The 24,572-nt window shown below is 37.1% G+C and overlaps 1 protein-coding gene and 1 long non-coding RNA gene across 3 annotated transcripts in view; one reads left to right on the top strand and one right to left on the bottom strand.

Moving 5' to 3' along the window:
• The window catches only part of FHIT (fragile histidine triad diadenosine triphosphatase), a 613,983-nt gene that overhangs the window by 91,527 nt on the left and 497,884 nt on the right, over positions 1-24,572 (top strand). The window lies entirely within an intron of this gene.
• Positions 609-8,913, bottom strand: LOC119147051. The gene is made up of 3 exons (XR_005103937.1): positions 8,902-8,913; positions 8,501-8,505; positions 609-696 (listed from the first exon to the last, which is right to left on the bottom strand). It is a non-coding gene; the product is annotated as an uncharacterized LOC119147051 (long non-coding RNA).

Here is a 24,572-nt window from a genome sequence, read left to right as displayed (position 1 = left end):
TAAATTTACATATTACTGCTAAGTAATTCTTCTCCATCGTTTTTGTTTTCGAAGGAAAAGTAAAATTCATAAGTTGCTGCCTAATACCACCTAAAGTGCCAGTTTCTTCAAAGTTAATTGTGAAATTTGCAAGTGGCTGTTTAATGATGGCCATGGCACTGTTCCTTCTTTAAGGGGTAGTAAAGCATGTATGGTTAGGAAGAGGCAAGTACAGTCCAACGTTGCTGACTGTGATGTGGAAAATTGTACTACGAATGCACCCTGCAGGAACAGTCATGGCAGCAGCTGTGGAAAGGGGCAGCACTGGGGTTTATTCACAGGGGTGGGTACTCTGGCTGTTGATGCACATACAGAAATGTTGAGTGTCCTGGTTTCAGCTTGAATAGAGATAATTTTCTTCTTAGTAGCTTATGCAGTGCTGTGTTTTGGGTTTGGTGTGAGAATAATGTTGATAACATACTGATGTTTTCAGTTGTTGCTGGGTAATGTTTATATTAAGTCGAGGACTTTTTAATTTCTTAGACCTTGCCAGTGAGAGGGCTGGAGGGGCATAAGAAATTAGGAGGGGTCACAGCCAGGACAGCTGAGCTGAATTAGCCAAAGGGATATTCCATACCATACCATGTCCTATAAGGCTGAGGGAAAAAGGCGGAAGCGGGGGATGTTCAGAATGATGCCGTTTGTCTTCCCACATAACTGTCACGTGCTGCAGCCCTGCTTTCCTGGCAATGCCGAACACCAGCCTGCTGGTGGGAAGTGGTGAATTAATTCCTTGCTTTGTTTTCTTGCTTTGCTTATGTGCACAGCTTTTGCTTTGCCTATTAAATTGTCTTGATCTCAACCCACGAGTTTTCTCACTTTTAGTCTTCTGATTCTCTTCCTCATCCTGATGTGGGGGGAGTGAGTGAGCATCTGTGTGGGGCTGTGTTGCTGGCTGGAGTTAAACCATGATGCTGAGGATGTTTATCACACAGTGAGGATCTTCTGCCTCTTGGACCAGTTGTTTTTTATACTTTGAGGTGAGACCTAGACTTGTGAGACAGTTCTCAGGCCCTCTGGACTATGTCCATAATTCAGCAGGAGTAATGGGAGCCATAATTTCCAGTACAGTGAGTACAAGTAAAGCTAAGTGGAACAGAAACAAGTTCTGTCCAGAAAGCTGCAAGAGTTAATTACATGCAACTGTTAACACAATTCAGTATTTTTAGTCTGCTGGATATTCTATTTACTATTACTGTTTTCTCTCTGATTAAATGAATAAATAATTCTTATGCCGATGATTCTTTAAACACTTTAATGATAATTTTGTCATGAATGATATTTTCAGCAGCTCCCTGCTTTTATAACAATTGTGGTAATATAGATAGCACCATAACATAGTAAAGGAACTTCAGTATTTATGAAGAAGATAAAGTGCTTGAAGTCTTAATAGCTGCAGTTTAATTGCGCTGATAGTAAATGGGGAATATTCTGAAAAGCGTTTTGAGCTAGAAACTTAGCAAGATTGGGAATTACTGGTGGGTTTTTCCTTCTCTCACTTAAAGAATGACTTTGCTTTTCCATTTAGTTTGCTTTGTTTCTACATAGGCCAAATACACTGAAAATTGGGATATGGTGGGATAGCATCTTGTTTTTTGGTTTGCAATTCAGGCCATCAGTTAAATATAAGCAGTCTTTAAAACCTCATTCAATTTTAGTAGCTTTTACAGTAATGTGAACAGAACTATTGTCAGCACCTTTGCTGTGTTATTTAAAGCGCTGACACAAAGGAAGCCTGGGCTAGATCAAATATAGATATTTTTTTTTTTCTTTTTAAAACTGCCGTTCTCTTGTTTCTATCATACTTTGATCATTATAGTGAAATAGTTTCAAGCATATTCTTTTCATTGACTGACTTATTTTTCTTTCAGATACAGTTAGTTCAGTTGCACCAGTGCTATTCAGGAAAAGATGGACTGATAGTAACTCTTCCATGTCTCTCTTGTGACTGTGCCAAAGCACTTAAGACCTTCCTAATCTTGCACTGTGAGATAAAAGCTTTAACTTTCTTTGCTGTTGCCCTGATGCCAGTGCAGCTACCTCACCCACTATTTTCATTATATCGTTACTCTCTGTTCCCTTGCTGATTTTCCTTTTCTCCTTGTGTCAAATTCAAACGTCTAAATTCTTTATATTAATTTCTGGTTTGCTGTATTTACAGCTTTGTTACTACTTGCTCTTCTGCATCCTAAGCATTTTGGGCTTTCTGCTGTTGCTTTATTTCTCTACTTGCATTTTTGCATTATTGTCTTTCTAGATAGTGCTTTCTAAGTAGATCTTTTACGTTGCTACTTTTGTCACAGTTTTCCTCACTATCCAGATTTTTTCTGTTGAACTCTTACTACAGTAACCATTTTAGACTAATTATGACCATCATAGTTATGATGCAGTGGCTTTCCAGAATCTGTGGTTCTCAAGTGGAACCCACTGTTATTTTTTGAAATCAGAGGATAGTGGAAGTCTAGATGAACTGCCTGCTCAAAGTTAAAACTAAAACAGATTGTCAGGAGCTTTTCCAGTTTAACTCTGAAAATCTCTAAGGGTGAGAAATTCTACAGCCCCTCTGGGCTACCTGTTGCAGTACTTAATTGTTCTTGTGAAAAAAATCTTTCCTTACATGATCAGAATGTAAGGAAATAGGTTTGTACCTATTGCCTTTTGTCCTTGCTTCTTCAGGTGGAATTTGGAGAGTTGCTTATTGTCACTGCATAACTGCATGAAAAAATGTGTAACACAGGATACCCGTTAATTTTCACAGATAAATCTGTTTCCCTGTTTCATAGTTCAAGCCAAACAGCAGCGAAGTGATTGAGTGCAACCTAGTTTGCTAATTGAATTATTAATTTTGCCTACTTTCACTGAAATAAGATCATTAGCAGATCTAATAGTTGTTGACTGCAGATACTAACAGGTTGCAGGGAGTTTTCTTATGGCACTTGCAGAGTTGACTAACAACCAGAGACACAAAAAAGAAACTTGCAAAACCATAAACCATTGCTATGAATTAATCTTCATTTTATTGGATAACTTGAAAAATATGTGAAAAATAATTTCAAAGAATCACAGAAAGGTCAGGTTTGGAAGGGATCACTGGAGATCTAGTCCACATCCCTGCTAAAGCAGGTTCTCCCAGAAGAGGTTGCACAGCCTCATGTCCAGGTGGGTTTTGAAAGCCTCCAGAGGAGGAGACTCCACAGCCTCTCTGGGCAGCCTGTTCCAGTGCTCTGTCACTCTAAGGTAGTTTTCTTCATATTCAGATGGAACTCCCTGTGTTACAGTCCGTACACATTGCCCCTTGTCTTCTTCCTGGGCACTACTGAAGGGAGCCTGGCCTCATCGTCTTGACACTTGCCCTTGAGATATTTCAGGAAGAAATAAAAGGCATACGTTCTTGTTATCATTTCTTCTTAAACTTGCAGTTGTATGTGAAATTATACCATTTAAGTTGTGAGCAATTTCTCAGTATCTGACATTCAGGCTAGATTTTTCATTCCATTGATTTCAATGGACTCTGACTCAAACCACTATCGGTATGAACTTCTGCCGTGGTTGTACGTATTTCTGAGTCCTTTGGTGTATATCCCCAGCAGGATATCTATTGTTCATGCTCCCCAACACCACCTCTGGCCTCCTTACTGTGATATTAAGTCCAGTTTGGAATATTTTGAGTGGCGTTTTGCCTAAAGCATAAGCATTCTTTATTTACTGTAAGAGTGATTTCAGTGATTCTTACTATCTGTCTTGATCTGAATGAGCACCTGAAGAGTCTGGTAGTGGTTAAAATGGAATATATGTTCTTAATTGGTGATAAGGGTTTATTAGCGTCTAAGTAGAAGTTTACTATATGTGTACAGATAGCTTTTGCCAATTAATTTAAACCAATTTACATACTCCATCTGACAGCCTGGATACGTTACGTTGTTGTATGCTCGTTCTCCATACATTGAAGCCTGTTGACACTGTCTTGCTAAAAAGTGTCACTGTAGCAGGAAAGCCTGATGGAAAACAGAAAACAGCAAAGAAAATGCAGGTTTCCCTTAAGGCAGTAACTTTTTTCTTTTATTTAGAAGCCTTTTCTGACAGGGCACAGAATGCTTTACTAAGCTTTCAAGTTCCTTCTATTTTTTCTTCATGTGACTTCCCATGTTCCACACAAGGCATCCAGAGATATTTATGTCTTTTTCGATTTCATTAAAGCACTTCCTTGGAGGAATAGTTCCTTTTCTTTTTGTCACTCTTTCTACTTGTCTTATTTTATATAGAATTACAAAGATGGGGAGGTAGGGGGGGTGAGGTGTTAACACTACTACTTTTTTCAACAGGAACAAAATACGTGTTTTTTCAAGACTCCTGTACTTAAACAGGATCAGAAAATGTAAGTAAATTTGACACCTGCAGTCATTTGGTGTATAGACAAGCAAGACAAAAGCCTTGACATACTTTAACATGTAAATGCAAATATTATCCTGAAATCTGATCACTCATAAATGTGTGTTGATCTGAAACATTCTTCAAAACTGTAGAAACTACTTATTCCTGACTTTAGTGCCCCCTTAGAATGCCTTCATCAGAATCACTCCAAAAAGAGAGTCTCTTCACTTTGATATAACAACACAGGAAACAGGAATGTCACTGGCAGGAGTGGTAGACCTATGGTGTTGGGAAGATAAATTAGAAGGCAGTGTTACTTAGACTAGTTTTATTTATATTATGTAAAGATTGACTTCCATATGTATTTATTTTAAAAATAAGTTCCCCTCAAGAGGCCATCAGTAAGGATATGATGAATTTTATCATTTGGGTGGTGGTGGTGGTGTTTGAAAAAAAGAATTCTGAAGTGGTGCTTCAAAAGAACAAAAGACATTAAAAATATTAGTAATAAACTTAGAATTGTATACTAATAAGCCATTCTAACATGCTTGTCTTAAGGCTTTTTTTGAGATGGGTAACTTTTGATTAGTGTTGAAAAATATGTGTCTATACAACATTTTTGTGCTGTTCTGTCTTGTTCCACAATACAATGGCATGATTCCTCTAGACCAAAGAAGAAATGGTGCACTGGTGTGACTATTTCAGAAGTGGTTTTCAATTCTAAATTTACAGCATCAGCTTGAAACAATGTCACCATAGGGATTTGAAAAGCAGACCAATAATTAAAGAAATTCAAACTGCTTCTGTCATCTGAAACCATGTGAAATGTGTGCACGAGAAAAGCTATCTGAAGCTCAGAGATCAGCGGTATTCTAAAGGCCTAAGAGAGATACACCTCTGAATTTTAATGCAGTGGTTTTATGTATGACATAAGTTTGCTGGCTTGGAGGATTGTTTTTTTATAATGGATAGAAATACTTTCTGTACTCTGCCTGTGACTGCAGATATGTTAAAATCCTGTTTGGTAAATTGATTTCGGTGCTTTGGGTGAAGGCCTGTAAGTGATTCCAGGTTAAAAGGTTTTGGCTGATTTCCATCGCCAGGCCCTGGGCTAAAAACTTTTATCATCCTTTAAAGTAAAACAAACAAACCTGTGAGTGCTTTTCCAAAGAAACTAAATCGTCAGTCCACTGTAGACATAATTTGTTTTGCAAATAATTTATTTATTCTTAAATAAAAGAAATGCTAGTTGTTGGTAAGAAGGCTGCCTAGACAAGGATTTCCACTTATGGGATTCTTTTTTTGTGTGTGAATTTAAATACATATCACTGTTTAGAAAATATCAAAAGTGGCAAGTTTACCAGGGAAATAACAGAATGTAGACATAATGGCATATGTAATGAAAATTTACTGAACAGTAAAATAGATATTGATAACAGATTTCTTTCCGAAAGACAAATGACACATGACATAATGGAAACAAGAAATGATAGAGTTTTGTGTTACAAATAAACAACTCCCTTGAGAAACTTGAAGAATCTTGTTAAATGTGGGTATTACTTCTGCTGTATTGAAATGCACATTTTTACTACTTTTCTTCTGCTTTTCTTATGACAGCATATTTATATTAGGAAAATGTTTTCTTTGATTCTTCTGAATGCAGCTACACCACTGAATATTCTTATGTTGGTATAATTATTCTTCCCTAGGTTTTACTATCCTGTAATGCTGATTTATGTCAGTAAAAAGTAACTATTCTATGGCTTTTATGGATAGGATCAAGTTAATACTACATCACTAATTAACATATTTCAACTTAGAAAACTCTTGAATTGTTTGCCATTCTGTTGGTGGGTCTGGATAAGGGAAAGTTTGCTGCAATAGCACCCATAAGATAAATGCAACTAAGAACTGTACTGTTGCTGCTACAGTTTATTCTGTCCATTACCTGTATGTAGAGTGTGCTGTTTGTGAAAAGACAATTTTCCTCATAAAAATTCTTGCTGAGCTTAGAAGTGTGGTCAGTGGTTGCACCTCGTTTCTCATAACTGATGTAGTTGGGCCAGTGCAGACCTTGTTTTATGTATATACAGTTTATATAGCTTGCCTGAACATCAACTTTGAATTCTAGCCAAAACTAAGGTTCAGCTCAATTCCCTGTGTTCTTTCTTAAGCTAGACTTCTAAGCCTACTCATTCTTGTATCACAGCTTTAAAAAAACAAGAAACATTTAAGGTAAAAGAGGGTAGCTGAGAGAAAAGGCTTTGGTCATAAAGGTTAAGAAATGTTTAGAAACACTCAGCAACGTCTAATTTGAATAATTTTGAGAAGATGTCTAAAAGCTTTCTCCTTCTACAATGTTTGCTATTTCATTCTTGTTCAGCTTGGCTCTGCCAAGCCTATATGTATTATTCCTAGAATAATACATTTACGCCTAATGTATGTTGTGGATTATGGGAAGTTTTGAAAATATCTTAGGATAATTTTGCATTTGCTCCAAAGTTCTGGAGTTCAAGATCGTGTCTGTGACAGGATCCTCAAGAGCTTGAGGAATACTAAGACCTTCTGCCGTTGTGTTCCAAGAAAAAGGGAGAAAAACTACATCATCTCCAAGCACACTTCAACTGTGACTACTGGGCTGGTTTAAGCTTACCAGCCATAGACTTGTAAAATTATTTGTGTAAAATCTGTTTGTATAGGTACTTATATGTCTGCTTGAAAGCCATGATGTAATAATTATCTTTGAAACATTTGGATTGAGATCCTAATAAGGGCAGGGAAACAGAAAACGAAAGCTGCAGTGTTGGCCTTACATTACCCAGCTGTACTGCAGAACAAGATGTTAAGTGCTGTTCAGATAAGCTTTCAGTGCAACAGCAGAACTGCCAGAGGAGGTAATAAGTTTGCTGAAGATCTTGACAGCAGACTATAGTAAATGGCATAGATGGTGTAACATTTCACTGAACATCTGTCAGTGTTTTAAGGGAGTGGATACTTCCATGCCAAATGGGTAAAACATTTTTGTCTCATCTTAATAATAGCATGTTTCCTTCTTACCAACTTGACTGAGAAATTCTGAAAGGTGGCTTTCCTTTATTTAAGGTTTTGTGCTTGTTTTAGGAATGCATGGCAACTGGGTTAGCTTTACAGAATTGTCAGGCATATACTTTTTTCAAATTATTTGAGCACACTGCGCTTTATGGTGTAGAAATTCAGATATATGGCTTAGACATTTGTGTATTTAATGATGTTGTATATCATATAGTGTTACAGGTGTCACAGTGATCTAGGGGAACTGGCTCATACAGGCTTCCAAAGTTCTAGCAGTAAATTCATGCATGAAAAGTTTTAAGATTGAGATAAGATTCCTCTCACATTAAGATGTCATGTATTGTTTCTTTTTAGTGTCTGATCCTTACTTTTGCAGATCTTGGTGCAAAATGCCAGTTACTTAGTAGAGGTTATTAAAATACTTAAGTCAAAGTCAACATTTTCCTTTCCAACCACACCACTGTAGGTCTTGCAGTGGTTCACAGAATATTATTCCTTCTTAGAAAAACTGATTAGACATTGCTTTAAGCTTGCATTGCATCAAAACACTTAAAAGATGTAGTTATCAGATTTCTGTGAAATCTCAGTTTGTTTACAGTTGCCGATGCATAAGATGTAGGTGAAGATTAATGGAGAACCAGACTGGTAGGAATTAGAAGTGTCTAGCATTACATTACAAGCACGTTTACATTCTGTGTTATTCCCACAGAAGATACAGTAGGCATGCTGAACAAGTAGAACAGTTGAAAAATATTCAAACATGCAAAAACCAATAAAATGCTGTGTGTTTTTTGCAGAGAGAAAAATCATGAGGTTCCATGTTTAGACTTTCTAATTCTGCATTTGTGTCTGAAGAGCCTCAGCTGTTCTGAGAGTGGTTTTGGCTTTCTTCAGTTTTGGGATGGAATGGAGCTCCTCCCTAAGGAAAGCCCTTTGGATCTTCTTCAGGAGAGATTCTGAGTTGATATCCTGGCCTTCTGTTGGTTTCAGAGAGCCAGTTCAGGTAGAAGACTTAAAGTATCTACCACTTATTACCTACCTGTTCTCCTAGTTCATTAGCTTGCATACGTGGACTGTAGGATCTGTATTTCCCCTTTGTTCAATATTAGTGCAAAGTATTTTTATCCTAAGAGTAAGGTGGTGCTTTAGCAGTGCTGCTGTTATTACTAATAATGCTAAAGTTTCTATATGAAAAAAAAAACCAAACAAAAAAACCAACAGGAAATTCGAACTGTTTGCAATATCTTGTGCAGAATCCAGTTACTAAAAATCAGCTATTACTCCAGCCTGCAGTACTTAATTTTTTCATAGCAATTGCTAAGTGAACTAATTTAATCCATTTCCCCTTGCTTCCTCTCCCTCTTCCCCAGACTGGGCATCTTTTCCCATCTCATCTTTGCTTGACATATGATCTCTGCTTCTACTCATCTTTGGGATGACAGATGTGATGGACGTGCAAGGAGTTCAGAGTTATTGCCAGGCTTTAAGTCTTTTTTGGCTAAATATCATGCTTTAAAACACTTCTTTCTTTGTAAATTATTCTTCAAACTACAAATAACAGCAATGAAAAGGTTCATTAAATAGTTTGAAAATGTGTAACACCAGATCATGCTGACTTGCTACGCACAGGATTTCATTTTCATCTAAAACTAGCTAGGAGTTGAGTAACTTACAGATTTTTCTTCTGTATTTTAATTATTATGATCCATGTTTAATGTGTCTCATCATGCCTTTGCCAGTAATGCAATTTCTTTTTGTTTTTAAATGACCCCTTTTATACACTGTGCTACTGCTGAAGGAGCTCAGTCCTTTACAGGACGCCTGCCTTGGGAACAAGTTTTCAGTGTTCTCTTTTTCATTCTCTTGCTGACAGGCAATGTAGACTTCTGAAATATCTTGGTAACTTGTTGTGTGTTGACCTTTGGTTTGTAATGTAGGAAACGTATTGTTTCTTAGCCAGGCAGGTAAGCCACACTACAAAGGAACAAGTGTGTAGCAAGTGAGACCCAGAGTAGGGACCTAACACATAAGGTTGGCCAGTTCTGTGCTGCCTGTGTGCAGAGCTAGTGAGATGTGTCTGGTCCCTGCTACCTGGAGTAGGATTACTGGGACATATGTGGTGTGGAAATAGCCAGATGAAAGTAGTGTAGCTTGGAAGGTTGATGGCCACTGCTGCAGCCTGTTGTGAGGAACAGTGGTGGCTTTAGCTGATGTGGAGGAGTGTGAGGGGTTGCAACCCTTTCCATACATTAAGAAACAAGCCAGGAACCTCTGGTCTGTGCAGCAAATGGATGTGGGAAACTAGTGGGAAACTATGGTACTTCTGGGTTGATGGGGGAAAATACATTTGTGAAGGATCCTGAAAAGTAAATCCTGTTTTTAGTGGCTATCTATGTATATCATTTATATCTATAAGGACTGTCAAGATCAGATCTGTTGCTTTGACCCTTAAGATAGATTTGGAAAATTTCCTCTTTTTTAGTGTTCGTTTTAGTTTTGTTGTGGCAAATTTGTCTCTGTGTGGGGTATTTATTAAGAGGAAAATTGGTTCGCAAGTTTATCTGGTACAAAGAGGTAAATCGATCTGCTTTTCTCTTTGACTACATGTTTACATAAGGTTAAAATACAACAAAGAATTAACTTCTGCTCCAGATGGTCAAAGTGCCAATTCAACATTATCTTACTACTGGACATTTCTGAATCTGTTTCCAAAAGAAGTGATGCAAATAGGTGATGCTAATGTAGTTCAGGCAGCTGAATAGAATGCCTTTTCTGTGTGTAAATGTGGGTTTCCGTAGTAGGTGATAATAGTGCTTTTTGCTCACTGTTCCTTTTTGCTGCATGTAAATGCCAACTGTTGTTATAATGGTTAAATAAATAAATAAACAGTGGCCTTCATGTCAGTCCTTAATACCTTGCACTTGCAATGGATGCTCCTTTTTAAAAAATGCATGATATAATGTCCTTAATATGAGAATATTTTTCAGTGTTCTTATTAATTTAATGTACTTTTACAAATACAAGAAGCTTACTATTCCTATAACTGATTCTCAGCAATGACAAGTTTAAACATGCACACAGAAATTTGATTCAGTTAAAATTTGTCCTTCTCTTTTGTCTGTGACCTACACAACTAACACCAGCAAATCTTTTCCAGAGAATCTGTGTAACTGAAGGATTATTTTCTTTCATCTATAAAACTTATTTTAGATTAGTAAAATATTAAAATTCAGTTTTTGATGCATTGAAATAAAACAATCACCCTTCAGTAGCTGAAAAAATTATTTGAATGTTTTTTATGGGGTTTTGTGTGTCTTTGATATTGCAAATAATAACACAGATACATATTTCTTAGATTGTTTGTTTTTACATTGGTATTTGTGGAGGGAAGAGGTTATTTTAGGCCTTTTCATGTTCAAAGCCCTGTAAGTTCTGGTGTGCATTCAAACCTTATTTTTTAAATCCTCTAGGGTTGCAGGCATTGATGTAAATTTGTACTTAACATGTTATTTTCGTTCTGAAAAATAGCAACTGCTTGTTTGGACTGCAATAATGTTCTGAGTTTGCGAACGGCTGGAAAGCCTCCAGATGCTAGTGAACTGCGGATATCCCTGTGTTTGCCTTTTTCCTCCTTTTCTACTCTTGACATCTGAATGCTCTATAGCCATCAATGAACTGGCCCTCATTACAGCCACAAAAAGATAAAGTGTTGTGTGGAAAAACTAGTCTTGAAGTCTGTGACAAAGCAAAGTGCTGAACTCAGGTAACATGAATCTCAATCTAGTGACTACATGATAAAATTATGCCTGCTGAATAAGGTCTGGAAAGGAATTTTCTGTGAAATGTAAACTAAACAAAGTTTTTTCATGGGTTTTTTTTTGGGTTTTTTTTTTTTTTTTTCTAAGCAATTTCAAACCTCAGAGTTATCTGTAGCATGAGTCAAACTTTCTGCTGTGAAAGGGGCAGTTCAGGAAGCAAATCTCTCCAGGGATGCTCTTAAACAAAAGCATTAAGTACTTGGTGGTTTCCCCCCCCCCTCTATTTTTGGAAAAACTGTATCTTTGTTTTGTGTCATTAATTAAAGGAATTAAAAGGGGAAAAAAATCAGAAAAGGAAAAAAAAAAAAAAGCACAACTTGAAGCAGTCACTGAGGAGACTGTAATTTATATTGAAGATAATTGTGGAAGGTGGTAGAGGAGAGTTCTTAAAGATTCGATGCTACTGCCTGTTTTCTCAGACTTCCTGCAGACTGCTGATGACAGCTGCTTCATTGAGATTATTGGTTGTAGCTTTTATTATGGAGTTTTAAAGCTACTTTATAAATAATGTATGAACACACCAAATGGTAGCATATCTATATCTGTGGTTTGTTAACAGGCTTATAGGAATATACTGACTTTACAAACTTACAATACTTAAAGCTAATCCTTAATGAAAATCTATGCAACAAATTTCTCCAAATTTCTTTGTCTCCAAATTGCACCTTGATATTCCGATGTATAGATTTGGAAAATCTCCTCATTTTTAGTGTTTACTTTAGTTTTGTTGTGGCAAATTTGTTTCTGTGTGAGACTGTGTGAAACTCCTGTGGGTGAGTTTTCAATGGGAAGCTTTGCACAAAAACAATGGGAAATAGGTGATGTGGCGAGAATCTCCAAATTCCTTGGGTATTTTTTAAAAAATAAGGTTTTGTCAAGTGAATTTCTTGTTTTTACTTCAACTTGTACTCCAGCTGGAAATTCCTGTACTTTTTGATTAGGTGGTGGAGACAAGAACAGCACAGCTTCAAGAGAATTTGGTGCCACTTGGTTCTGGTAGCAATGCTGTCTTTCTATGTGGACTGTTATTCTTTTTGTTTGGCTTCACATATTTCTTTTGTTCCTTTGTATATGTTTGTGTCTTTGTGGTCTCACTTGTGTAATTCTGTACCTTCAGGTCATTCATGTTCTTTGTGGGTTTGTTCTACTGCCAGTTAACTGGTATAAAACTTAGATCTCTCCTGCAGTTGCAGTTGAGCGAACCATTGTAAATCTTTTTTTTTTTTTTTTTCTTTTTTCAGATGTGAATTCCTAGGTATAGTAATGTTGTTTGCTTCAGTTACAAATCCATTGGATTCATAAAATGTGAACTCTCCATCAGCAGTTAACCATGTTGGCTCACTGTAGGGTGCCTTCCTGTTAGTGGGCTGGGAAAAGTCTGTTAGGATTAGATTTAGGTCTGTTTTCTAAATGGTAAGTATCTCTTTACAGCTATTTTACATCTTGAATTTAGTGTCTGTTAAATGCATAGGATGCAATTAGCTGTGATTTTTTTGTTGTCGCATTCTGAAAGGTGTGTAACTCCTCTTTCTCCTTTCTCCCCCTGTCCCTGTAAACCCCTCAAAAACCATATAAACACCCTAAACAAACTCTAAACTCCCAAGAAGATAAAAGGACTTTAGACTTGGGACGACTCTTAGAAAAACTTATTCTCAGTATCTTCTTTACTGAAGATAGGTGCAATCACTTGTACAGTATCATCTCCTATTTGCCTAGCGCAGCACGGTTTCACTGATGTGGAAATGTCTGATGGAAAAGAAATTCAAGATTGTTGTCTTTTTACTGCATTGAAAAGTGCCTAGACTTTTACAAAGCTTTCAGAAAATTATTTGCAGTCCATTTAGGGAAGCTGGCAGAGCTATCAATAGATAAGTCAGGTCTTTGCTTGTCTGAGGTATCCTTGAAAGTAAAGAATGTGAAAGGCTGAATTTTCTACTTGAGTTTAACAGCTGCAGTTGTTCCAGAGTGAGCACTGAAAAAACTGCTGCATATTTTTATCCAGATCTTCATTGCTGAAATGATAATGAGGGCTGCTGAGGGCATTTATTTTTTATAACATAAAATGATAATTTTACTTTTAAGATAACACATTGATTTAGGGACCACTTCCTGATCTGAGCTTTCCTTAGTTACTCTGCCTCAAAAATAACAATATTTTCAGCTTTTGAGACTTCAGGATAGATTAGATCTTACCTCTTTATTTTCATGATCAGTAATCAGGCCCTATATTCCCTGTGGCCCTGGAGGGAAGGGAGCATCTTAAACTCTGGGCCTTACAAGTTGTGTGGATCCAGTGGTTAACCCCACAGTAGGGAGGGAAATGTGTGTTGTGTTCATGTAAGCACGTATCTTATTGTGCTGGTTTTGGCTGGGGTAGAGTTAACTTTCTTCACAGTAGCTGGTACGGGCTGTGCTTTGGCTTTGTGCTGGACGCAGCGTTGGTAACACACCAATGTTTTCGTTACTGCTGGGCAGCGCTTACAGAGCGCCAAGGGCTTCTCTGCTCCTCACCCCCCCAGCAGCGAGGAGGCTGGGGGGGCACAAGGGGTCGGGAGGGGACACAGCCGGGACAGCTGACCCAAGGGCTGTCCCACACCATATGGTGTCATGCTCAGCATGTAAAGCTGGGGAAGAAGGAGGAAGGGGAGGGATATTCTGAGTGATGATGTTTGTCTTCCCAAGTAACCGCTACACGTGCTGGAGCCCTGCTGTCCTGGCGATGGCTGAGCGCCTGCCCGCCCATGGGAAGTGGTGAATGAATTCTCTGCTTTGCTTGCGTGTGTGTCTGGCTTTTGCTTTACCTATTAAACTGTCTTGATCTCAGCCTGTGAGTTTTCTCACTTCCAATTCTCTCCCTCATCCTAACGTGTGGGGCTTAGTTGGTGTTGGGGTTAAACCATCACACTTAAATGTTGGCCTCCTTCCCACTAGAAGGTCTGTTATGCAAACTTGAGAGCTTTGTGTTGTGAGGAAGGGAAATTTGAGGTTTTGTGCTGCATTTATCACTTGCATATGTTCTTTCTCATTTCTAATTATAAAAGGCACAAATGAACAGCTGAGCGCCAGGTGAAGATTTCAGATGATTTCAGGCTTATCCCAGATTGTATGTCCATCTTTTAAACCCTATGGATTAAGCCTTGCACTCTATTGGGAAGCCACAGAAGATTAAAGTTTTGGCCCAGACTTCAGTTTTAGCAGGGCACGATGAAGGCTGTTTCATCTGGCTGCTTTTTTCTTATTTCAAGTAGACCTCCAGATACTTCTCTGGGTAAAAGATGAGTGTGATTTGTTTAAAGGTTGTGGTGTGGAATTATTTGGTTTTTGAATTTCTGGGTTTATATGAAAAAAAATTCTAATGTAATTTAGATTGAGATATGATCACCCTAAAAGGAAGGACAAGCATGGAAGTGTATGGTATGAATTATGTATTTCCATGAAGTTTTTGGTTTAGGTTGGACAAGGCTAATATGCTTCAAGTTGCTCAAAGATCTCTTGCCTTTGGACAACTTGATTATCTTAACTGGAAAAGTACAACTGTGGTGAAAGGTCTGAGATTTGTAAAACTCTGTAGAAGATCCTAGAACAGATATATAAGAAGAGATAATGGGAATGAAGTATATTGACCCTAGATTCTGCTGGGGAAGGTGTCTGTCTAGAAATTGTCAGTCAGTGTGGATTTAATTCCCATTAATCAAGGTACAAAACACTGCTTAGGGGAAATAAACTGGAAGTGTTTAATCTTCAGAAGAAAACCCCTCTTCCTAAGATGGACAATTTAAGAAAACTATTAAAATACTGTCTACTGTTCAAATGGTCTACAGGCTTTATCTTCAGTTTAGATAAAGTAGAAGTCTTAGGAGGGGTTGCAGAACTTTCTGTTGTGTTATCCGTTACCATAAATTCTAGAATCCCATACAGAGGTGTAATGAAATCAACCCCAGCTGAAGTCCACTAAAATGCTTAGTAATTACCTTCATCTGTTCACTTTCTTCAGTCTCTTCCCTACCTTTATTTTTACTTTTAAACTTATGTGAATTACCAAAGTTCAGTAAGCTTTTTCCTCTTCTTCAAAGTTCCAGTTTTAAAACTGGTATTCCTCTGGTTTGCTTCATTAGCTTTTTGGCCATGAGTTTGCTTTTCCCTGATCCAGTGTTATTTCCCATTCCTTATTTTACATGATCTGAATTTTATTAGATTAGAGTGCCCTCATTAGAACCTGGGTTCTTCTCATGTGTGGTTTCTCGTTGGCTATTATGGTATTTACTGGGGTGATGGCTTTTTAAAGGCTCTGGATTTCAGTAATGTCCAGAGACTACCTTGAGGTAAAGTGCTACAAACCATTTTGCCTCTCGATTCTTCTCACCCAAAGCTAATAGTTAAGTGGGTGAAATGTGAAAGTGGACTGTAAGACCTCCCCAAGGATTTTGCAGAAATACAGGGAAAAAAAAAGTAGGATCCTTATAGTGAAAAACTGTTAAAGATTTGGAGTATTCCCCTCTTGGAGTGAATGGGACAGCTTGAAGGATGGAATGTAGCAGATATAATAGTTCATGTGTCACCTGTTTCTCGAGTACAATCCTGAAAAATGGTGTGCTTAACACGCTTTGTAGTTCTTAATGTTAAATTAAATAACCAACAATGATGTTACAATTTGCGTACAGGTTTCACGTTGGTAGGAAAAGGATGGACCAGGAGTATAATAAAAGTTGACACTGCTCTGCCTTCTTGCTCTATGAGATGTCCTCCAGCTGCAGGGCTACTTCCATTAATGTGGAGAAATCAGATGGTATCTTTTTGTGCTCTGCTTTTGGAGTTTTTACTTCTGTTTGTATTTATATTTTTGCTGGATTTCATTCTTTGTTTTTGCATCCTCCCCTGCTTTCCTTCGTGCTATTTTTTTTCCCTAGCTGTAAAATATTTAATGATTCTTAAAGCTGAGGACAACTTTGATTGACATAGTCAATGCAGAGTGCTAACAAAGTTCCGAGAAGTTTGGCAATGGTTAAAAAAAGCCTGTGTGGGTGAACAGTTTTCTGTTACAGTTGATGGTATTGCCACTGAGAAAATAATTGGAAAGATACTCTTTTTAGATATTAGAAGTAATCAGATGTTTTGGAACATCTCTGCTATTGGAAGTATGGGGGAGGAGGGCTGATCTGCACCACTTTCTTCCCTTTGTCTGTATAAAGATAATGTAATGATAGCTCTCACTACCACGTCTGTAGCCAGTGGGAGAAGATGGTAATGTGCCTTTTGCCCAGAAGCCCTCCAAGTACAGTTATCATTCAGTGTTTCTGATTATTTCAGTGTCTGCTCATGCTTTTTTAAGTACGCATGGGAGTAACATAGACTTTGAGAAATAATGCTGATTATTTAAAAAATAACTCATGAGAAAATATCTCTTTCTGGGAATTTGTGTTCCAGTAGATTAGCATTATTGATCATTCTTCTCTCACGTTCTCTACAGATGATTATAGAAATCTGAAGTTGTTATTCTTTTCTTGTCTGATGCAATTACTAGTGTAAGGAACAATCCAATTAGAAGACAACAAGGATGCATTCTAATTGTTCTAATGAATTATGTTAATGCTTTATGCTTGCAGTCAGGTTTAGTAAGAAATCATTTGACAAAGTGACAGCTTGTCTTATAGGGCTAGCAAATATAACTTCAGTTTTCTCTAACTGAAGTCTACTGGCAGTAGACATGAAGCCCTGTGTTAGGTTTCCAGGTGCACTGCAGATTGTTAAAAATCTTTTCCCGTCTAGTATTTGTAGTACCAGTAAACCGTTCTGTGTTTAGTTGTCAGGGAAAGCAGGTGACTTGCTAACTTATCCCATGCAGTTCCTAAATAGTGTAGTAGGACAAGAAACAGTCATTCAAGCAATCAGACCACTTCTGAGAGACTTAGTACTAAAATATTTCACTTTAACCTAGCCCATCCACTGAGTCTTTTCCAAGATATCCAGCTGTACTTGAGACAAGGCGCACTTGGATAGTGCGCAGATGTTTAATCTCTGTTCAACTGTTTTTCATCCTTTTCATGGATTTTAGAGCCATGCAGGACTGTGGAGTTAAACCTCTGCAATAACCACGTGCATGCTTCTGATGCCTATGGAAAACTGTCAGTGCCCCCCATTTACCTAATGACTGGGGTGGTATTACTGAACACAGTGCACGTTACCATGTAAGGGTCACAAAATGCCTGCAGACCTGCCAGGCTGTAGGATAATTAACTCAGGACTGGGTTCTTTGCTTAAAATGAGTAAGATCGTGCTTATGGTAACATGAGAATGACCAGTATACATTAAAACCACATGAAACAGAGCAATTGATAGTGAGAATGTGGTTGGGGAAAGAAGGTGTCAAATGGATTTTAAGTATATTCTAATCCTCATATTAGAAATTTCTCTCCCCTGCATAACAGCCTTTCATCTGTCTGATGATGTTTTCAATTTATTTCCTTTTGTTGACAACATCTTCTGGCCACTTAAATCTAATAGGTGATCTCTCTTTCTCCAGAAAGCAATGGAGTATTCAGTTCTCACTAAACTGATGTCTGCATTCACTCGTAATTAGATGAAGTACTGAAGATGGCACTACTTTTTTGTATTATTATTGTAATTCTTGTTGTTGTGATGATGATGATATCTCCAGGTCATAGTTGAGTGCCTGCATGATCTATGATGAGTAGCGTTCAGGGTCTATTTTACTTCTAATTGTTGGTAAAAAAGGGTAGCAATAACTCAGACTATTAATAAAGGCTTTATGATATAATTTAGAAACCTTTTGCCTAGACTTCTGCTCTTCTATTTTTTTTTTTTTTTTTGTTTAATGGAACACAAAGTATACTTAGAATTATTTCAGCCGTGCCTGAGCTGCTTAGGGTTAGTAAATATGCACTAAGTAGTTTAAGACTATTAAGAGATTTTAAGATCATTTAACTTCTCTCTAAATACTCTGTGTTCAAACTTTAAACTTGACAGTTGGAAGACCTGCCCTGCCTAAACAGAACTAATTTATTTAAAGAGACCTTTAAAAGTTAGAATGGGGTGAAAGTTTGAATGGCAGTGAGTCAAAATAGAAATTGTAGTTACCCTATACCAGGTTATTTCTATGCATTAGCTATGAGACAGTGTTACATATAAGAGGGAAGCTATTTAAGTAAAACCAATATTGGTAAAAGATACATCTGTTTTTCTGATGGCTAGATGAAAAATTGCGCTAGGTTACTGTCTGTCTCTATAAGCAATGTGGCACCCTGCTGTTAAGTAGTCTCTAACTGTGTATGAAGAGATACCTTGCCCTTCATTTGCTTAATCTAAAATTCAAATGCTCATTGCAGTGTGCAACTGCATTAGGAGTACTTAGACAAATTAAATGATTCAGTATGGTAGGTCTGAAGAATCTAATTTCCATGTGGGGAATCATTTTTATCATCTGGCAAAAAGACAAAATGTGAATTTTACGTTGGCTGCTTTTTTGTAACATTTGTGTTGCGTGAGGTTTGCTTTATTGTTAATCCAAACTCAAAACATGGACCTGTAATTTAGCTCATAAATGCTTAACTAGTGTTACAGATTTTAAATGTGCATAAGATATTAATCTGTTTACTCTGTTTTGAACTTCTTTGCACACATGCTACTCTGAGCTCTGCTAGAGCAATTCTTGTATTGATGCAGTTCAGAACCATGCTTTTATTTGTGATTTGTACCCAACTACCTCTGTAGTCCCATTATGGTTTGTAACATAATTAGGCATGTGCAGCATTAAAAAATATATACATGGTAGATATGGTACCTGAAAGATACCTGTGGTGTATTCAGTTTTTCAATAACTTTTTTTCTCATAGTCTTCTGTTGCTATGAATATTTATAAAAAGACTAATTTATCCCATGAAAAGTTTTAGTCTATTTCCAGTAATGAATCAGGCCTTTCATAGTCTTTATTAATATTGTTCTGAAATCCTGAAAATTCACAAACTTAAGAATATGGTATCTAGGCTGCATATTCACCTATCAATAACGAGTATTGACTAGTGGAGTTGGGTGAAGTTGCTTCTAGGACAGAAGTGAATTCTGTGTGTGGCTGCCAGCAGGTCACTGCCTCAGGCTCCTTGGGTGGATGAACGTGGGCTGTGAAGGAAAGCTGCAGGGAGCTGCTGGTAAAAGAACTTTCCCCTTTGTTCATATTTTCTATGTAACCTTGAGAACCTTAGATGTCATTCTTTTACTTCACTCCTTTTGGACAAATCTGGGCTGATTTCAAGTTAACAGAGGCTTTGCCACTGATTCTAGGAGATCTGCAATTCATTGCTATGTGTAGCCTGTTAATGAATTTAGACTGCAGAACAGTAGGTTTTCTGGTTTGTTGTTTGTTTTTTTTTCTTTTTTAATTAAAGGGAGAATAAGGAAAAAGTTGATAGCTGCTTTATGCAGAGCTAAATCTGAAGTTTTTTTGCAGGCATGCAGGGAGGTGATCAGTGCTACAACATGATGCCAACAACCTATTGTAAATCCTTTATAGGCTCTTAGAAGGCTAGTGCGTAATTAACCTTTGCTTGAAATTATTCTCTTAACTAAAGAAGAGACCTCCCCAGATAAGCATGAAAAACATAATGGACATTTCTAGATGCTTTTTTTCCTGAACATTTTATGGATTATTCCCAACAGGAATTGAAAACCATCAGGGCAGCAGCAGCCTGCTCTGGGAGGGAACTGGCTGATAGTGTATTTGAGGCTTTGGGATTTCTGTACAACCTTAGATTTATTTATTTATTTTTTTTTGTTTTGTACAGGCCAAAAGTGTGTTTGCTACTTTATATTGTGTAGCAAAATACAGTCTGAAATCTCTGGTGTAGCCAAGACATGCTTTTAGCTAAAGAAACGTTTATTCAGGAAAGAAAAAGCATGAAAGTAAAAAACCATTAGGTAGTTCCAGGAATGGGATTAGAGTAGTGGGTGTGGGACCACATGCTGACATAAGCTATATATCTGTGAGGTGATCAAGTTATTAACCAGAGACTTCAGTTGTAGCCTTTGGGCAAATATTTGTTGAAACATAAAGGTTTTGTTGTGTTTAGCCTGGTTCCTTTTAGCCCATTGTAATCTCAGTTTTTCGTCTGGTGAATTCAAGCCATCAGCACTTTCAGGTGGTTTTAATATGTGGCTCTGGGCTTACTGGAAACCATCCGAAGTACAGGAGAATGTGACTTGTTGAGGTTTTGCCTTATTTGGCCAGGATTCTGAGCATTAGTCTTGTTTTAAAACTCACATTTCTCTCTACTAGCGGAGGTATAGCTACTTACTGAGCTAGACTCAGCAGGACTCCTAGGAGCTATAGGTTCAAAGTTCAGCCTACAAAGTTATGGTGGGAAATGCTTTCCTGCCGTGGCTGTGTATGCTCAGGGTGCATTGTGTAGGGGGTTTTGAGGGTGGGGCTTTTGGTGGTGGTGCTTTTTGTCTTTTTCTAAAAAAAGGTGTATAAAGGTGGTGAGAGAATAGATAGAGGAATTATTTTAAAGAGGGTGAATGGAATTGCGGGCCTTTCACATGAGAAACAAGGCATGTCCCCAAAACTGTGGGAAGATGAGAGAACAGGGCATGGTTATGTCTCAAGGTGATAAAACTTTCATGTTTATTTTTCTTTGGTTTACTATGTTCCCTGGCTATTGGGCTTGCAGCAGACCTGGGGATACAAGTATGTCTTCAGTTTTATGTCTACTTTTTGGAGAAAATGTTCTTCCACAAGTACGGTCATCTTGCAAATGCTGCAGTTTGATATCCCACCTATTAGGAAAATAATGGTCCGGGAAGTGCAAGCGAAGTCCTGCCCTACTGGAAACAAGAGGAATGCTGACTGTTTTCATGGGCCAAGCTTTACATCGTACTCACAAATGAATACTATAAGCTCAGTAGCCTTTTTTTGTGTTGTTGGCTTCTCTTTACAGAAATTTCTGAAATGCAAGAATTGAAGATGAAAATCTAAAAAAGCTGTGCCATAATCAAGGCAAGGATCAGACCAGTTCACTGGCCTAATCTGTGGGGGCATTTTTTGTGAGTTTTGCTTTCTTCAGTATTTATGGACTATTCAGCACAAGCTGAGTACCTTAAACAATGCACTGTTGAATATTGCAACAACACTCAAATTTGTGTTCAACAATTTTCAAGAAATTTTTATCTTCCCATAAAAGATTTTTAAAAAATGCTGGGGAAAAAAAGGTAATACTGGAAAAAATGTTAAAGGTAGAAAAAATATTTATTTGCTTTTGTCCTGCAGACCTCTCTAAATCTTAGGTTTAAAGATTATGGATGCAGACTGTCTTCCAAAACTTAAGTGTTTTAATATTCCCATCCTTTTGGAATTCCCTAAACACTCAGTTGCAAAAAGTTGGGGTTTTTGTGGTGTGTTTTTTCTTTTTTTTTTTTTTTACTTTCAAGGATTAGAATGTTATCATAGTTTCATAGTGACCATATAGTCATTGTGTTATAAAAAGACCTATCATGAAGCATGACAACAAATTATTATGAGGTTCTTCCAAATGGTTTTGAAATTTCTGTATCTCCCAACTTTCCTAAATTTTGCCCAGATGTCTGATAAACACAACATTTCAAGCAGTATGCCAGACTTGGCAGACACTAAATTCAGCAGAATGTAAATTACGTTTAATGTGTTTATATATCCTCTTGGCATTTTTCTCCTTCCTCAGACTCAGCACACTGTTACCCCAGTGAGTCCCATTTACTAGTAGGCTGGAATTCAACTTCATGAGATAGTTTAAAAAAAATCTCAAGCAGCTTGCTAGAAACTTTTGATATTACAAAAATTACTTGCTACTTTATTTCTTTATGATTTTCTTACTTTATTGTGTATTATAGTTGGTTTTTTTCATGTCACTAAACTGTGGCAGTATCTGTTAAAGTATCCATCCTAAAGTCTGCTCTAGTGGAAGCTGCTCTTAAATGACTTTTACTGGAAGCTGCTACTTTAAGGCTTGTGTGCATAAGGATTTTTTTAAAAATAAGTTTCAGTTTTCAAACAACTATTCTGTGTTTTCAACTTGGTCTAAGCTCATCTCACTCCCACACAATGGTAGAACTTTACAGATATTTGAATTTCTCAGTGTATTTTAATTTTTCACGTTAGAGAGCATAGGTTTGACAAGCCACATAATCATAAATTGAATTACTGTAGCGCTGAGTAATCAAGCTGCAACAGTACCTGCTTTGAGAGCTGCCTTACAAAACTACAAGGAAAAAGTTCTCTGATCCAGTCCTCTAAGTGGAAGGCTTGAAACAATCAGTCCAAGAGATGGGAGTATGGAAGCATAGAAATAAGGTGTTTGGCGTGCTGGGCAGTTGTCTTAAATGACCAATTCCTTAACTGCTGCTAAGGTTTTTGTAGGTATGTAGGCAAAGTGAACTTAAAAAAACTGAAGAGGAAAAAATTATTATTTTTTGTAGAGCTATTAAGCAGCGCTAACCCCTGAATTGCACTGTATTCTTGGATACACTGCAGGTAATTCTCTCCTTTAATGATTTGTGGACATCACCTGAACAGAAATGAAGGTTAAATCCTGTCTGACTAGCTTAACTAATACAGACCCATTAGCTGTCACAGATGTGTATGATTAGTCTTTGGTTTAGCAATTACAGAAAAATATTAAATACTCCCATTTAGTAAAAGCGATTTGAAGTGTTGTCAGGTTTTTACTGCTTCATTAGAAGAATGTAGTTTTGCATATCTTCATAAAAAAAAAGCAAACTCTGTAACTAACAGAATGACTAAAGCATACAGTAAAACTGCTTCTGTAAGTAGTCTTTGGATTTCAGTTTTCTCAGAGCAAGCTACAATTGTGAGCCTTTTCTCAGGAATGAAACACTGAAAGATCTTTGTGGCTAAATTTAAACCTTGTAGCTGACATATTTGCTGTGCATATAGGTGATGGACTAAATAAATGTCCTGGATGGGTTTGGTAAGTTATGTTTGCTCCTACCTCACAGTTAGGAATGTCTGATTGGAGTAGGGAGAAGGTTATATTTTAGGTAATGGTAGTGTTTTGGTTGAAATTTTTTGATGCAAGATGTAGCATTAAAATAGTGACAAGTTCAAAAGACCGATTCATTATGAAATATTTCATAAATCAGTTTGTTTTTTTTTTTTAAATCATCTGTGGCAGGTAGCATGACAGGCTTTCAGGATAGTTTTTAGCCTTTAGGCTCCTGTCTCATACTTCTGTACATGTTTCTTGGTGTTGTGGAGCTGTATTTGTTCTTACTGGGACTTAATAAATAGGATGCACCGATGTCAGTAGGAATTAAAATCAGTCCACATTGAAATTCAGATATCCTAGATATAGAATATATCTTACTATAAATTACTGGTAGGAGTATAAATCTTAATGTTATGGATGTGTCCAAAGGATAAAAATATAGATGCTAATTTTAAAAATCTACAATACTTTGAACAAACAAATCCTTCTTGTTACTGCATTTTTTTAAATGATGGAATATCAGTCCTGTTATGTAGACGTGCTTATGTAACAGCTTATAAATAATATATACAAACTCTTTCATAAAGAAGTTATAGCCTTTATTCCACTGGTCTTAGTAACTTGCTGAGAAGACAAATTTAGGGAAAAAAACCATATACAAAGATAAATGAATGTCTCCTCACTTCAATGTTTCAAATGCCAAATCCATCTAAAAAGTTCCTGATAGATATATAAAACTTGTGCTTGCTGCTTTGATTTTTCTATACTTTTTCTTTAAGCCCTCTTCATCCTTGAAGATACATGATTATTAATGATAATTACTAATTTATTGCTCTAGTTCATGATGAAAAACCCACCACAAGAATCAAGTTTCTTGCTACTTCTTGTTTAAAAGGCTGTCCTGGGTTTTGCCCTGTAAACCTGAGCTTATACCTTTGGGTTTTAAATCCTATGTTCTTTATTCCAAAGAATCAAAATGGTGGGCACTGAAGCCACGCAACAGAATAAAAATTCATGGAACTGAGAACCAATGGAGTTTTAATATCATGAGCTGAAATCCTTCATGTAACCTTTGACGGTTACTTTTAAGTATCTTTCATGTGTCTATCTGCTTTAGTCTTAAATAATGATTCTGAGACATGCTGAGGAACAAACAGGTGTGATATCAAGGAAGGTCAAATAACTGAAATATTAGTATATTTCTAAAACATACCTGAAATATGTTCAAGTATAAAGCTTAATTAGTAGATGGCTAGGCTTTTTGTTAATGTTCGTCAGTCTCTTTAAAATGTTGGCTTGACAA

The sequence above is a fragment of the Falco rusticolus genome, chromosome 4 (genome assembly GCF_015220075.1).
Source record: "Falco rusticolus isolate bFalRus1 chromosome 4, bFalRus1.pri, whole genome shotgun sequence".
Lineage (NCBI taxonomy): Eukaryota > Metazoa > Chordata > Aves > Falconiformes > Falconidae > Falco > Falco rusticolus.
The sequence above is the reverse complement of the archived record's forward strand: the minus strand, read 5'-3'. Positions and strand labels throughout refer to the sequence as shown.